The sequence below is a fragment of the Salvia miltiorrhiza genome, chromosome 1, assembly GCF_028751815.1.
Source record: "Salvia miltiorrhiza cultivar Shanhuang (shh) chromosome 1, IMPLAD_Smil_shh, whole genome shotgun sequence".
Classification (NCBI taxonomy): Eukaryota; Viridiplantae; Streptophyta; class Magnoliopsida; order Lamiales; family Lamiaceae; genus Salvia; species Salvia miltiorrhiza.
The window spans coordinates 28,893,641-28,910,951 of NC_080387.1; the positions used below are offsets into that span (position 1 = coordinate 28,893,641).

At 39.1% G+C, this 17,311-nt stretch overlaps 1 long non-coding RNA gene across 1 annotated transcript; it reads left to right on the forward strand.

Moving 5' to 3' along the window:
* Window positions 1-7,503: 7,503 nt before the first annotated feature.
* Window positions 7,504-10,733, forward strand: LOC131018586 (uncharacterized). Its single transcript, XR_009100086.1, has 3 exons — window positions 7,504-7,774; window positions 9,902-9,964; window positions 10,472-10,733. It is a non-coding gene; the product is annotated as an uncharacterized LOC131018586 (long non-coding RNA).
* The last annotated feature ends 6,578 nt before the right edge of the window (window positions 10,734-17,311 follow it).

Below are 17,311 nucleotides of genomic sequence, written 5' to 3' on the forward strand. Positions count from 1 at the left end.
TCTAACTGCAATCAGCCAATATGAATTGTGGCTCTTTCACTGCTACTCTAATACTCAGCAAGTTTCACATTCTAAATTGAACTGTAATAAGCCAATATAAAAAAGCCACATTCTAAATTCACAAATCCTAATAGAGCATTCACAAATCCTAATAGCCATATTCACATAAACTAACTGAGACCATATTCACAAATCCTACTAGCCATATTCACAAATCCTAATAGCCATATAATATGTTTGCATGTCTCAGAAAATTCAGTTAAAATAACGAAATCTAAAAGATAGATATTTCAACTACAATTTGCAAATATAGTATCTAATAATTATGACATCTAATAATAACTTAAGCAACTTACGCGGTGTGGTGTGAGTCGGGGTCGGGAACGAATGAAGGAAGCGGTGCTGTTGTTGTAAAATGGATGGTGGCACTGCTTCTGTTATCGCCGACTCGCCGAGAGATAGGAGAATTGTGGCTCTTTCACTGACGCGCCCGACTGAGAGAGGAAAGGCGGCGGAGCTGTTGTTGTAGAGGAGAAGGCGGCGCTGCGAACCGACGATGTTGTCGCCGAGAGAAAAGAGACGTGCGGTGGCTGACTTGTGAAGTTGTGGAGGAGATGTGCGGCGCAGCGGAGCTATTGTTTAGGGCTAGTAGTCGAGAATTCAAATTGAAGTCTGAAGGGTTAGGGAAAGAATAGCCGAATAGGATTCTAATTCAATTTTGTAAACGAACCAAGCCGCTCGCGAACTATTCGGAGCTCGGCTCGAAAAAGCTCATTTAAAATTAGTTCGTTTTCTTAACGAGCCGAACTCGAGCCGAATCCGAGCTCGATAATTATCGAGCCGAACTCGAGCCTGTACATGTTCGGCTCGTGAGCTCGCGAATATGTTCGGCTCGAACCTATTCGCGAGCCTGTTCGCGAGCTTATTCGCGAATAGGCTCACGAACATGTTTGTGAATAGGTTCGTGAGCCTATTCGCGAATAGGTTCGCGAATAGGATCGCGAATAAGTTCATTAAATTATTAATTTTATATATTTCATTTAAGACGAAGCTTACAATCAACATGACTGGTGTTACATCGCACTTTTTGAGGCATCTTGCGCATTGCACTGCTAGCAAGCTTCAGAAATCTAAGGGTCAACAGAATCTCACCGTTACGAAGACATTATCAATGAAAGAAACAGTGTCTTCGGTGCAGAATTTTCAGTACGACCATTCTAAGCTTAGGGAGATTATCTCGCACATGATTATTGTGCATGAGTTGCCCTTTTGCTTTTCAGAATATGAGTTGTTCAATTTGGCGATGCAAACTGCCACGCCTCATTACCAGAAGATTAGTAGGGCTATGGCAAAGAAGGATTGCATTTCTTCTTACGAGATGGAGAATAAGAAATTGATGGTGCAGTTGAAGTCAGTGAATCGTATGAGTTTGACTACAGATCTTTGGAAGTCGGATCAAAACCGCTCGTATATGGTCATAACCGGTCACTATGTTGATTCAGATTGGCAATTACAGAAGAGGACTTTGAACTTTTATGACATTCCACCACCACATACCGGGATTGCAATTTCTGTCATGCTGCAGAAGTGTTTGGCTGAGTGGGGAATGGAGAAGAAAGTGTAGACTCTCACTGTTGATAATGCTGCGAATAATGATGTGGTTGTTCGGCTATTGAGGGACAATATCTTATTCAATGGGACACTTCACTTAGGTGGAAAAATATTCCATGTGAGATGTTGTGCGCACATCCTTAACCTCTTGGTGTTAGATGGCTTAACTCCTATTCAAGATATCATTTACAAGGTGCGAGAAAGTGTGAAATATGTAACAGCTTCAGAGGGACGTGTCAACAGCTTCAGAGGGACGTGTCAACATGTTCAGTGAAATTGCAAAGCAATTGCAATTGTCTTCCAAGAAATTGGTTTTGGATTGTTGCACAAGGTGGAATGCTACATACCATGTTGTCAGCTGCCTTAGAGTTTAAAGCGGTCTTTCCACGATATCAGCAAATGGATGTTTCATATATCTATTTGCCTACAGAAGAGGAATGGAAGACAGTTCAAATTATTTGCAACTTATACAAGGATTTCAAGAATGAAACTGATTTGATCTCAGATATTTTAATGCTTTAAGTATTTGTTTTAATATTGAATACTGGTCTGATCTCAGGTATTTTAATGCTTTAAGTATTTGTTTTATAAAGAGGTTTGAGGCTGGTTTATTTAATTTTTAATTTAACTTAGCATTTTCTGTACATAGTTTCTTCTTTATTTCTTCATGTTACTGATGTGAATAGTTATGAATGACTTCTATTCAAAATTTAGCGTCTGTGAATACTTAGCCTATATAATTCACTTTTATTGTAGGTTCTGAGTATTCAACATCCAATCTTTTCTTACCTCAACTTATTGAAATCAAATTGAAATTGGGAGCTAATGTTGAAGGTTCGGGTGACTTTTTCTTGCAAGAAATGAAAGACAAAATGAAAAAGAAATTTGATAAGTATTGGGGATCTTGCAACATAATGATTTCAATAGCAGCTGCATTAGATCCTAGAAATAAGATGAAATATATTGAGCATTGTGCTAGCAATTTCTTTTCTAAAGCTGACGGAGTATTATTTAAAGTCACAGTTCGTAAGACTTTAAATAATCTCTATGCTGAGTATGTTGAGGAATATAGAGCTATATAGAGCTGGTAGTAGTATTGGAAGGAGTAGCAGTAGTGAAAATGATGTTATTGCTAGTGAAAGGGGCAATGCTAGTGTTTTGATAGGATCTAATCCAAGTAATTATGCTAGATATCTTCAAACTGTTGATGATGTTGAAGATTTGAAATCTGTTTTGGATACCTATTTTGAAGAAAAAGTCATCAAATGGAAAGAGCCTGGACATTTTGATGTCATTATGTGGTGGAAATTGAATAGTAGTTTAGAATATTATCAAAGATGGCTTGTGACGTGTTGTAGATTTCGATTACTATTGTTGCTTCAGAGTCTGCATTTAGTGCGGGTGGTCGAGTTATAGAACCACATCGAGCCTCTCTAGTAGTAGATACGGTGCAAATGTTACTTTGTGCCGGGGATTGGTAGCGAGCTACTTATGGGATTAAGGGAAAAAAGAAGGTATTATTATTTATTTTGATGTTTTTTCTTACATTTATTCATGTATATTCTTATATCTAAACTTTTCTATATGTCTTTCTACAGGATGACACTCAAGACATCAAAGAATATACAATGTCTTGAGAGTTTTGTGAAGAAAATATTGGTAAAGTTATTTCTTTTGAATTTGTCTAATTTTTGGTATTACTCATTTGTGATTTTTTTTTATGTAATTTGAATTTCTTGGTATTTGTAGGATGAGATTTGCAAGGAGCTTCAAGATCAAATGCCATGTTTTATAAATATTGTGTAATTTTGATACTTTATGTGGATTTATTTTGTGATTTTGCATTGTGGATTGAAATTTTTGGAATGACTACATAACAGATTTTATTTATTATTAATACACGAGCTGAGCTCGAACTCGAGCCTGAATTCGAAATCGAGCTCGAATTCGAATTTGAAATCGAGCTCCAAAATCAAGCAAATTCGAGCTCGAGATAAACGAATAATTAACGAACCGAATACGAATCGAGCTCGAACTTAATATTATTCTGTCGAGCCGAGCTCGAGCTCATTTTAAAGCTCGAGCTCGAGTCGAACTCGAGCCTACCCAAAATTTCGCGAGCCGAGCCCGAGCCTGAAGGTATTCGGCTCGGCTCGGTTCGTATACAGCCTTACCGACTAATCGATTAACATAGTAATAGCATCGGATATATTCTCTCTCTCTCTCTGAGTTTGTAGATATATTCTCTCAAATATGCTATTTATTTAAGCATCGGAGTCTCTTCCTCGAGCAACTCCTAGTTTGGCAGGTCTTTACGAAGAAACGATGAGGATCAAGGAATTGGATTACTTCAAATGGGTCGCTTATTTCTAAAAAATTATACCCTATAAACTCTAAATAAAATGCTATCCAACGATATATGGCAGAGATAGATGATAAAAAAGTGTTAATATCTCTAAATAACCATTTTATTTAGGTATAATTGCGTGTAATATCACCACCTTTAGCTAAAATCCAATCTGCCCATGACCTTTGGATTATCCAAAGTTTATCATAACCTTTCAATATTGTTCAATTTTCCTATACCAAACTTTTGTGACTTATCCAGATTTACCCCAAATTTGCACAAAATTATACAACAAACCCCACCTTCAAGCGATATACACAGGACAATGAGGCTAGTGTTCACAACCAACTATGACCACAAAATCATTGTGCAGCGACTCGAAGGAGCATTCAATCGAGTCATGCTAGTCAGCTTTCGCAACAAGCGTGGTGATGAAGGCAGACTTCGGCGTCCACAAATGAAGGACCAGCGGAGATTCAGAGATGTTCTGCTCAAATGCAGAGCTGAGGGATTTCCAGATCTCTCCGAGGAATAATAATAATAATAATAATAATAATAATAATAATAACAGTTTATTATTATTATTATTATTATTATTATTATTATTATTATTATTAAGAAATCCTACATAGTTGAATATCTCAAAGATAAGTTTTTAATAGTTATATACATCTTGTTAATAAGTAATTGATCTCAGGTCTTAGTGTTGTTTAATTCACCGATTGAGCTTGTTTCTTCTTTTATCCACTCTTGCCATATATCCATCCCCACAAAAGAAGGAAATTATTCTTCAAATACTCTCTCAAGTCTCAACGAATGCTTCAAGCTAGCTATGACACTCGATTTCTAGCTTCTCCTTTGTTTTAAGACAACTACAAGCTTTTAACCCACCCATTCAAAGCCAGATTTCTGTATTCGTGAAATAGACCTTTACTTTAAAAAACTAATAGTAGTATTTGAAAAGAGTTTTTGCTATCTTGGATTCTTGGTACGTCACAAATAATACTCCCTTTTTTATTTATATATACTATCCTATAATATATTACCCCCAATATATTTATTTATTTACCTATTTTATCATACAATGTGCTCTTTTTCTCCACTCATAATATAATTAATTATTATTATTATTATCAATATTATTTAGATGAGACGACCCTTCCCTCACTCACAATATATTCAATCACTTTCATTAAACCGTGTATCATTATTTCCATATTGTTGAACCAAACACTCAATAAAAGTAACATTTTTTGTTATCATTCCTTCTATTTATTTGATTTCATTCTCTTTCCATTCTCTATTTGAACCAAATAAGAACACTAATGCTTGTTTGGTTAACTCATTATCTAAATCAAACAAGAAGTAGTGGATTCAATTGATTGAATCTCTTTTCAACCTCCAAAAAAGCTCAACCAAACATGGGCTAAGAGTGTAATTGACCTTATTTCTTAATGCGTTTTTTTTTTTATTGAAAATATAAATTTTCAGCCTTTTTCACCATTTTCACGTTATGTGAGGTGGTTAATATCTCTTTGGTAGGATGGAAAAAATTTCCAAGGAATCCATTTTCCCTCAATTTCATGATCATATTATCACGAAAAATTGTTGTAATAATATAATCTCATCTATTTTTTTTTTATGAGAAAAGGGATTTTATAAAAGACCGAAAAAATGGCACCAGAAATGCCAAAGAGTTACAGAGCATGAAGGTCTAAAAACGGTGACATCCAAGATGAGAAGCTAACATCAGCGTTACTCAACTTGAAGGTCTTTATCCAACACCAAAACCTAACCTTAATCTCACTGATTAAAGCTTGAACATCCCACGTCTTTCCGTCGAACCGACTTTCGTTACGGTTCTTCCACATTAACCAAGTAATGCACATCCATAGTGCCCGGAGTATCTTCATGTGCTTCTTCTTCCCCAGATTTGTGAAGGCCTCGAGGTGCTCCGTTATGTCATTTGGTCTTGGTCCGTTGATACCAAGCCACTGTTGGATTCCCGACCACACAGCGTCCGCCTTCGGGCATTCGATGAAGAGATGTTTGCAAGTTTCGCTTCTGTGACAGCAAGCGTTGCACCAGGATTCTTCAACTCCAATCTGAATATTCCTTCTTCTCAAATTGTCGCAGGTTGGCAACCTATTTCTAACAAGCCTCCATGTCGTGACTTTTGCCTTATGAGTTGCCGGAGTAATCCACACTTCCTTGAGGATCTCTGATGTGGGAATGGAGTTGGTGTTTCGTGTCTTTGCGGCTTTGACAATATCGTATGCAGATTTTGTAGAGAAATCACCTCCCTTTGTGGCCTTCCATCTCCAAGCATCCTTCTTACCTGCAATTGGTGAGGAAGGAGTAATAATATCAAGAAGATCGTTAGCAGCCTCTTTTTCCCTCTCGAGGAGAGCCCGTCTCCACTTTAACTTCCAAACCCATGAACCCTCTGTCCACTCCCCTTGCTCGCAGACAAAGGCCTCCTTTTTCTCACTCAGTCTGTACAGTCTAGGGAAGATCTCCTTTAGGGGTCTTGATCCAATCCACCGATGTTCCCAGAATTTGGTATTATTCCCGTCTCCAAGCACCCTCTCAATGTTTTTAGCAAACCAATTTCCCATCTTCTCCCCGACTGTTGACAGTACACTCTGCCACCATCCCCTCCCTCCCCCTCCCTGTGATCTTCCCTTTTTTGGCACACCAATCCCTTCACTATCCCATTCTAACTCCCCGTAAATAGATCTCACAATTCTCACCCACAACTTCCCTTCCCCTCCTGATAAATACCGCCACACCCACTTCGATATTAACGCATGATTGAAGCATTCCATGTCTCTAATCCCCAGACCGCCTTGCTTGAAATCCAAGCTCAAATCTCCCCATTTAACCCACGATATTACCCCCGCACTGGCCTTTCCCCCCAAAGGAACTTACCGAAGATGGAGTTGAGAGCTTTAATGATAGACTTTGGGATGCAGGTGTAGGAAAGTTGATACACCAGAATCGCCACGAGAACAGATTTAATCAGTGTAATGCGCCCAGCAAGGGACAGATTTTTGGACCTCCACCCTTGGATGTAGTGACCCGCTCTTTTATATATTTTAAATCCAGTAATGAGTGTTTATTTTTGTTCATCAGTGAATGAAAACGGTTTTTATCCTAATATGAATTCAGCTTATGATCCTGAATTTATATTGTTAAAGCAGTTAATGATATTATTTCAGAGTTATAACTGACTTAGCAAAGTCACGTTATTTATTTAAGCGAGATGAAATTTGATTTTATTTTTACTCAGATCGTGAATTATTTCCGACTCAGGAAGTTAATTAAATCTGCGGATTTAATTTAGATATCAGAACAACGAACGAATTAAATCTACGGATTTAATTTAGATTCATTTTATAATTTATCGGTTTTAGTGAGAAATCACATGTCGAAATACGAGATTTATTTAAATAAACAGTATCAAGCATATACGAGCACACGATCCATCTTACAGTTACAGAATCACCGAGACAGAGAAAATACATCAATAATTCTCCTCTACATTTTTTTTTTCCCTTCTTTTTCTTCTCTTTTTCTTTCCATTAATTTTGTTCCCCACTCCATCAACTCCACTACCCTATGCTCCCCACCATCTCCACTACCTTTGCTCCCCATCAACTCCAACACTTCACCCATTCCTTCCATTTCGCACCAGCAATCACAAAGAGAAGGAAGACTTGGCTTAACTACTTTGCCAAGATTTCAAGCTGCTCCAGTCCAGTAGTACCCCAACACTCGAAGCTAGAGTTTATTGGGTGAAAAACCGTGCATGAGGTAAGGCAGCGAATCTGCCATAAGCACACTGCTCCGGCAGTGTTTTGCAAGGCGATTCCAGCCATCCAAACGGTTCCCAAAAATTCCCAAATTAATTGTGTATCATCTTTCATACATTTTCTATATTTTGGTAAAATTTCAGAATATTTAGAGCTCGCATGATTTATTTATGAATTTGTAAACATCACTGCCCATCTGGAATACATTTTTGGTAAACAATCTTTGGGAGATCATAAGTAAAGTTTCACTCGGTGAAAACCTTTGAAACTTGAATATGTCACTCTAGACTCCCGTATCTTTCTTTTGACATCGGCCTCACCATTTTTGAGTAAGGGAAACAACCGGTATAAATTCTTGAAATCTAGTTCTTATTCCATGTACCATCCAGTAGATTTTACAAACCTACGACTTTGAGGTGGAAAAGGCCGACTTAAATATTTGATTCTCAAGCCTATCTTTCTACTGAATATTCACTGACATGTTGGGAACTTACTTGTTCAGTTTTAGAATTTTTGGTGAAGCTTAAAGTGGTTTTTCCGATTTATGTTCTGAATCTGCCAAACTTGAACTCTTTTTGTGCACTGAACTTTAGATAGTCATATCTTCTAAACCATGAAGGTTCTTAGAGTAAATCCAACTGGAGAGTGTTATGATCTCTCCCTAGTTTCCAGATTGACCTTTGGGGTTCCCAGTGGAGTTTTGTAAAGGGAGATATGAATTTTTAAAGAAAGCCCACTGACTTGGTTGTAATCTGGAAATATGAAATTTACAGATTTTTGCTTGTTAAATACCCATCTTTGAGAGGGCATATCTTGCTCGTTTGAATTGTTTTTCATTCGATTCAAATTGGAGAATGATCCTTGAAATGTCTAGTTTCCAGAATGTCTTTTGGAGCCTCATTTGGAGATCCGAGGTAGATTTGGTGTCTGTTGTAAAACAACCCCTTAAGAGCTCAAGTTGTTGAATTATTTTCTATGTATCAAAGTTTATTTTAAAGGATGTTTCGTGAAAGATTTAGTATATGTGCGTAACAAGTTTGGGACTATTTATTTTAAATGAGGTCCGTTCTTTATTTAAATTAGGATGGACTTTTAATGAATATTTTTGGGATTAAACTATTATTTCTTGATTTATATAAATTATTTTTAAGGACTTATAAATATGAATTTCGTAGGCCTACTGACCTACTGTGATCGACGGTTTGTCGATGTCTAACAGCTTTGAAAATTTTATAGCAAGTCCCTACATGAGTCTTGAGTACCCTGGTAAAATTTCAAGCCATTCCAACTTCGTATGATACTTCTTTAAAATGTAAAACCTAAACTGCACATTACTACTGAGAATTTCAGAGAACAGAGAAAAGAGTCATTTATTTCAGTAGCTTCCTGGGTGATCTAGCTTTCCAAATTTTTATGGTATTAACCTTATTGTGTTATTTAGATATCCACCAAAGTTGAGCCCAGTTTGACAACGTTTGCTATTTTTCAAAAATACAAGTTTTCGATTGTTCAAAACTGCCGAACATGGTAGATCGTGGTAAAAACGTCATATCTCTCAAACCACTTGGAGTTTTCGACTCTATTTTTTTTTTTATATGAAACTAGACTCGAAGATCTTTCTTTCGGTATGAGTCTCGAGTCCAGGAGATGTCGGAGTCAGAACAGATTAAATTTTGAAGTTGAGTCAGTGTAAAAGCAGAGCATGTTTTGATGATGTTTGATTGTGATTCTTATGTGCCTTATGTTGAGCCTTTTTATTTTATTTTATTTTTTTATTTTATAACATTACTTGTTCTTATTTATTAAGCCCGATTAATTATGAGATTATAAAGCGAATAAGTTGAAGTATTTATTTTCTATTGACTACGAGGAGCGGGGTTTATTTAATTGACGGATTAGAACACCCCGAAGAGAACGGATTAATTTTTGTTAATTATCCGGCTTCATGAGACGAGACTTAGCTTTTGTTTAAATCCGATAGCCTGGATTAACAATAGAAATTCCCTGATTATTATCTCAGAATAATAGTTCATGCATACGAGATTCATGCATAGTTTAATTACGCATTCTCATTTAATTGAGAATTTTCCCTCGATTTAAAGTCTTACGTTATTTTCTCGGATTAAAGGTCGAGCGCAAGAATAAGAGCTCGTCAAGGAGTCACTAATCTGTAGCAAAGCTTTGCTATCAGGTGGGCATTACTTTCATATATATCAAATGAGTTTAAATATTACGTTCAAGCAAGTTATTTCATGATTAAATTAATTGAAGTTATTTCAAATATTGTCTTGCCATAAAATATTTAAATTTCAGTATGATATCTATCTGATGTGACTTTTATCATGTAATCGAATTCGGGTCTTGAGCAGTTGATAGCTATCCTGCCAGGGCTAGTGTACACCAGTGACCGTGAGTCATCTAGCGGGTTGGCCGGTCAAGTGACCGTGAGAGGTGGCCACCTCTCCGGCACACAGTTCCAGATATGATAGATTACAAGAGAACTTAGTCTGCAGACGAACTTTAAGAATCACAAATGAATTTAGTAAGCTTGGGCCTTTTAGAGAAAAACTCCCTTGCTGTACTGTTTATGATGGCATGACAATTTACAACTTTACGAAGCATGTTATATTTCATAGTAGGCATATGTGCCCACTGAGTACTTTTGTACTCAGCCCTGCATATATTTCTAAATGTGCAGGTTGAGCAGCTGCCGATGGTGATGAAGTGACGAGCGGGACTCTTTTGTCTTATTATGTATTAATGAACTCTAGGGTTACATGTCTTCATACATGTAATCAGAACCTTATTCCGCTGCGTACTCAGAAGTTTTATGTTATTTTGGATAAGTCGGAGTTATCCGAACTTGTTAGTTATTTGAGTCTATACGACAAAAACTCTGTTATATTATAGATATCTATGTTGTTAACAATGATGAAATACGATCCTTTCTTGTTTGATTATTCCCCTTTCTACCCCGCTTCTAATCTCCCTCCATTAGCCACGATTTCCCGGCTTAATTATCCTTAATTAGGACCGGTCGTGACAGAGTGGTATCAGAGCAGTTCATTTGCTCTGAACCCTAGAGTTAGCCCATTTTTCTAGTATGATCACTATTATATATGAGTCAGTCAGCCAAAGCTCATCACTTCATCACATCGTCATGCTCAGCAAGAAAGAAGGTGGTAATGATTTTAAAACATTGAGAAGTTCACGTTTTATATGAATGTACTGATGTTTACATTCAAGTTTTATGCTTTATTGATTGATTAGATATCTCAATGAACTTAGATGCGTTAAGAATGCATGATCACTGTTACGAGAAGAACGATAGAAGCTAGAAACTCAGTTATATTTCACTATAGCCATGGTGAAGAGCTAAGAAAGAGGAAGAGAATCCAATGAAAGCAGTGCAAGCAGAGTGCCACGCACGAATCACTGAAGCAGGCATAGTTCTTCATTCAGGTTGTTCACGCAAGACGGAGCACCTAATCGACTATTGCCTTCGATGATAGTTTAAGTACAATATTGCTTATAAGTGATGAGTGCAACTGATGTAATCAGTTAGCTAATCCCTAATAAGCTGAGACTCGCTTCTAGCCTCGATTATCACTAGCTATGGCTTGAGGATAACCTTCATGATTCATGTATGAACTTCAGAGTTAGACTTACGAGGGGTCAAAATGCTTTGTATATGATGTTATAATATTACGATTAAAGCTATCAGCTTATAGTTTCAGATATTCGGAACCATTCTACTTACAGTACCTATCGCAATAGATAAGGACATGATTTAGAATCCCTATTGATTACGATCACCTGCTACAAATCGAAAGGAGGATAGGTGCCATGGGTAACTAGAAGTTACCAACCATTATGATTGACTAGAAAAATCTATACAAGTGCGTAAGACGGGAGGAGTTCCTGAAGATGGTTTGGAGTTTAACAAGAGCTAGAAATATCGACAATGGTTCGATGTTAAAGTTAAGAGATTGAGATTATGATGAGAGACTAAGCAGGTTAAGTATGCATACCTTAGTCGATCAGAGACATTCCCCAGTTAGAACATTTTAGACCAAACATTCAGTTTAGTAGCCAGAATGCAAGCATTGACTAAGGTCATTCCATGACTTAGAATTACACATGGGGACACATACCCTATAAAGGTGCTCAGATGAGCAAAAGCTATTTCCTTATTGAATGCGTGATGATTCAGAAGGTCTTTTGCAATAACACGGAAGAGTGCTTCAAATTATATGGTTGCATTTCAAGCGCTATGTGAAGGAACACTAAGTACTAGAAGTACTACATTAAGATCATATAGAGGAACATTATTGAGTAAGGTCGAGCCTACCTTATTTCGCCTATAGAAAATGTTTAAGGATTGCATTAAACTAGGAGGCAGACTCCAAGTTTGAGAAGCTCTAGAATATTCTCAAGGACATGTTCAAGATATTAAGAAGAAAGTGGTGATTTTAGACCAAATATACCTTTTGCAGCCAAGGAACAAGAATTGCCAAGTTCGGAAAAGTATTTCTGAATGACTGAGAAGTAGTTGTGTCGGACCTGGCCAGTCCACATGGCCAAAATCTCAGTAGTCGTCATATATGGGTCTTTAAACCTATATATTTTAAACCTTCATCTGAAAAGCCAAACGGGTTCAGACTATTAGGTCATTTCGTTTCGACCTTTCAGTCAATTCATTTCTACCCTATGGTTATTCATTTTCAATTATTTGGCAAATTATCGAAACACTTTGCCTAATTGCCATTTGTTATTTGAATCATTGCGATCTACTAGTTGTTGGTAGATTTTCTGTGACCCAAGGACAAACAGATACTCATCAGATTAAATCAGTCAAACACGTATGCTTCAACCCAAAGGTCAAGCACGTAATGCATACAGACATTCTCTTGTGCATTTAGTAGGACGTTATTTGTGTATTTCAAAAACGATGATCATTTCGATGCTTTTGTATGCCCCTACATTGGCTTAGTTATTTTGACAAGTATTAGTACGAAAATGCTGGTTCATAGGGCATTTCGGAACTGAGCTCTTTCATGATGACCTTGCTAGATAGCTAGTTCATCGTGTATAATGCTTGGATAGATCACCAGATCTATATTCAATTGTTGATGAAATAGTCCTCATTGATACTAATTTCCCATGTCTATGTAGCGACCCTATCAGTCTTTTGCGGCAAGTCACTTCCGCTATGTTATTTATATACTTTCATGAGGAAGAGTATGAGCGAGATTTGAGAATCAAGAAAATAATTTACAGAATCGATGATATGCATCTGTGTATTACATTGGTGACTATATGTCGACTCATCGGAATGCCAACAAAGCAAAGGCGTCCGAGAGAAGTTGGATAGAACAATAGTATGCCTTGTGATGTTGCATTAACAACTTGTGTTTTGACCTAATAGAATGCCGTCAAAACGAGGACGACCAAGAGGAGGGGGCGGGATTCCCCGAAATGAAGGAAGAGGCCCAGAAACAGGGCCAGAACCAGAAATAGTTCAATCACCTGTTCAGCCAGAACGACGGATTGAAGAATTATTCTTGCGACAGAACCCACCTACCTTCAACGGGACAGGAAACCCGGCAGAAGCTGAAACTTGGGTTCGCGCTATTGAGCGCATTTTCAACTTCCTGCGTTGCACCAACCAAGAGCGCCTGACTTGTATGTCCTTTCAGCTGACTGGGTCAGCTGATTTCTGGTGGGAAGCACGGATGAAAACGATGACAGCAGAGCAGTTAGAAAACCTGACTTGGGAACAATTCAAAGCCGGTATATATGACAAGTATATACCCAAGAGCTACCGCAAGAAAAAGGAGGCTGAATTTTACAATCTGAAACAAGGGAAGATGTCGGTAACTCAATACGATAGGATGTTCTGCGATATGTCTAGATATGCGCCGGAACAAGTTGACACAGATGAGAAGATGGCTGAAAAGTTTTGTGCCGGTCTGAGGCACGAGATTAGGATGGCTTTGGCAAGCCACGGAGGATTGTCTTACACTGAGTCGCTCAGCCGAGCGTTAGACATTGAGGCAGCCATGCCTGGAGAAAGACCTGCAACTGTACCTGCGCCAGCACCTCCACATGATCAAAGTTATAATCCGAATTTCAAAGGAAAAAAGAGATGGGACAACAGTAACCCGAACCAAGGCGAGAATAGGCCATGGCAGGGACGGGTCTTCCAGTCACAGGGCTATGGAGGCCAGAGTGCACCGAAACAGATGGGAAATAACCAACAGAGGGCCCCACATTGCCCCAAATGTAACAAAAGTCATGTGGGAATCTGTAAGGCCGGCAGTGATAGTTGTTATATCTGCAACCAGAAGGGGGCACTATGCAAACCGGTGCCCGAATAAGCAACATGGAACGGGTTCAAGACCAAACCCACCTATCTAGGCTCCGCATCTGCGAGCAATTCAAGCTTTGCCCCAACCATATCCAAGGCAGCAACCACAGTATCAGCAGCCACAGCAGCACCAACAGCTACTGTACCAACCACAACCTCAACAACCGTATCAGCAACAGGCCCGCCAACAACAGCAGCGACAACAGAAACAACATGAAAAACCTCGTCATGCTAGAGCCTATGCTATGAGGCAGAAGCAGCCCGAGAACAACCAGGGAAACCTGGCAGGTATGGGCATGCTACTCAATACTCCTGTTGTACTTCTATTTGATACGGGCGCATCGCATACTTTCATTTCAAGTACATGTGTTGACACATTAAAACTTAAAATGGAAAGAGCTGACCAGGAGTTGAGTATATCATCACCTATAGGAGGGATGACGACAGTAGATCATGTGTGCTTGAACCTAGAACTGAACATAGGGTCACTCAAGATTGTAGTGAACAACTCCTATGTTATACCGATGGGAGATGTGGACATAATCCTAGGAATGGACTGGCTAGTCGAGAACTATGCCACCATCCTTTGTAATGAAAGACGGATATCATTTCGACCCCCAGGAAGGGAGCCGTCACATTTCCACGGAATTAGTATGGGAAGAAGAAAGATGATCATCTCCGCTCTACAAGCAACGAGAATGATGAAGAAGGGATACCCAGCTTACCTCGTATACTTGCACGGAGAACCGGGAACTGAAAGGAGCATAGAAGATGTAACAATTGTACGAGATTTTTCAGATGTATTTCCAGAGATTCTGCCAGGGCCACCACCGGACAGACCAATTGAGTTTACCATTGATTTGGAGCCCGGGGCAGCTCCCATTTCGAAGGCACCATACCGGATGGCTCCTAAAGAGTTGGAAGAACTCAAAATACAACTGCAAGAACTTTTGGAACTTGGATTCATTAGGCCAAGTGTATCACCTTGGGGTGCACCCGTACTTTTTGTGAAGAAAAAGGATGGCACATTGCGAATGTGTATAGACTATAGAGAACTGAACAAAGTGACACTGAAGAACAAATATCCTTTACCAAGGATAGATGACCTCTTCGACCAGCTCAAGGAAGCAAGCGTGTTCTCGAAGATTGATTTGCGGTCTGGTTATCACCAGCTGAAGATTCGACCAGAAGACGTACCTAAGACGGCATTTCGAACTAGGTATGGCCACTACGAATTTGTAGTTGTGCCATTCGGACTAACCAATGCGCCAGCCGTGTTCATGGACCTCATGAATCGAGTGTTCCATCCGTACTTAGACAAATTTGTCTTGGTATTCATAGATGACATCCTGATATACTCGAAGAATGAGAAAGACCATGAGGAACATCTGAGAATTGTTCTAGAAACGTTGAGGACGGAGCGCCTTTATGCCAAATTCAGCAAGTGCGAGTTTTGGCTCAACGAAGTCACGTTTTTAGGACATATTGTGTCATCAGAAGGGATTAAAGTGGACCCTGAAAAAGTGCAAGCGGTGCGTGAATGGAGATCGCCTACTAACCCTATTGAGATAAGAAGTTTCTTAGGATTGGCAGGTTACTATCGGAGGTTTATGGAAGGATTTTCCAAAATTGCAAGGCCAATGACGCAACTACTCAGGAAGGGAATAAAATTTTCTTGAACAGAGGAGTGCGAGAAGAGCTTCCAAGAACTTAAGGAGAAATTAACTACGACACCGGTGTTAACCGTCCCAACAGCTGATAAGGAATACGTGATCTACACAGACGAGTCCAAAAATGGACTTGGTTGCGTGCTGATGCAAGAAGGAAGAGTGATAGCATATGCGTCACGACAGCTTAGGCCACATGAACTGAATTACCCGACTCATGATATGGAGTTAGCTGCAGTGGTGCACGCACTAAAGATTTGGAGACACCACCTATATGGAGTTAGGTGTGAGATATTCACAGACCACAAAAGCCTAAAGTACTTTTTCGAGCAACAGGACCTTAACATGAGACAAAGGAGGTGGCTCGAACTAGTGAAGGATTATGACTGCGGTATTAACTACCACCCGGGTAAGGCCAATGTAGTAGCTGATGCATTGAGCCGTAAAACTCAATCTAGGTTGGGATGCCTCGTCACCCAAAAGAATGAGCTCATCAATGAGTTTGGAAAAATGAGCATAGAAGTGGTTAAACCACCAGGGACGATAGCAAGCGTTGTTGCAACAATACCTAGCTTGAGAAAGATGATTGTAGAAGCACAAAGAAAAGACGAGAAAATGGAGAAACTACGGAAAACAGTAAGGAAATGAGGAGTCAAGAATTATCAAGAAGCATCAGATAATGCTATCCTCTTTGAGGGAAGGATATGCATCCCCCACAATAATGAGCTTAAGGATAAAATCATGAGTGAGGCTCATGATACCCCTTATACTGCCCACCCCGGGAGTACTAAGATGTATCAAGATCTAAAGAAGCATTTTTGGTGGGAAGGCATGAAAAGAGACATAGCATCCTTTGTAGAGAGATGCCTAGCTTGCCAATAAGTGAAGGCCCTACACCAAAGGCCATATGGAAAGCTACAACCATTGGAAATCCCAGAATGGAAGTGGAAGCACATAGCAATGAATTTTGTGACCAGTTTGCCCAAAACAAAGAGAGGAAACACTGCCATTTGGGTAATAGTGGATCGACTCACAAAATGTGCTCATTTTATACCAATACCGATCACACACGGGTCAGACAAGCTAGCTCAGTTGTATGTTCGAGAGATTGTACGCTTACACGGTGTACCCGTGTCAATCACATCAGATCGAGACTCGAAGTTCACATCTAGATTTTGGATGAGCTTACAGAAGGAGTTAGGCACGAGGCTAAATTTCAGCACCGCCTTCCACCCGCAGACAGATGGGCAGTCTGAAAGGACAATTCAGACCCTTGAAGATATGTTGAGAACAGTGGTGTTAGACAGAGGTGGAAGTTGGAAAGCAGTGCTGCCGTTGATTGAATTTGCCTATAATAACAGTTACCAGGCAACTATCGATATGGCACCATATGAGGCATTATATGGAAGAAAATGTAGATCACCGCTTTATTGGGATGAAGTGGGTGAGAGAAAAGTTTTAGGACCAGACATGATCAATGAGATGGTTGAGATAGTCCGCC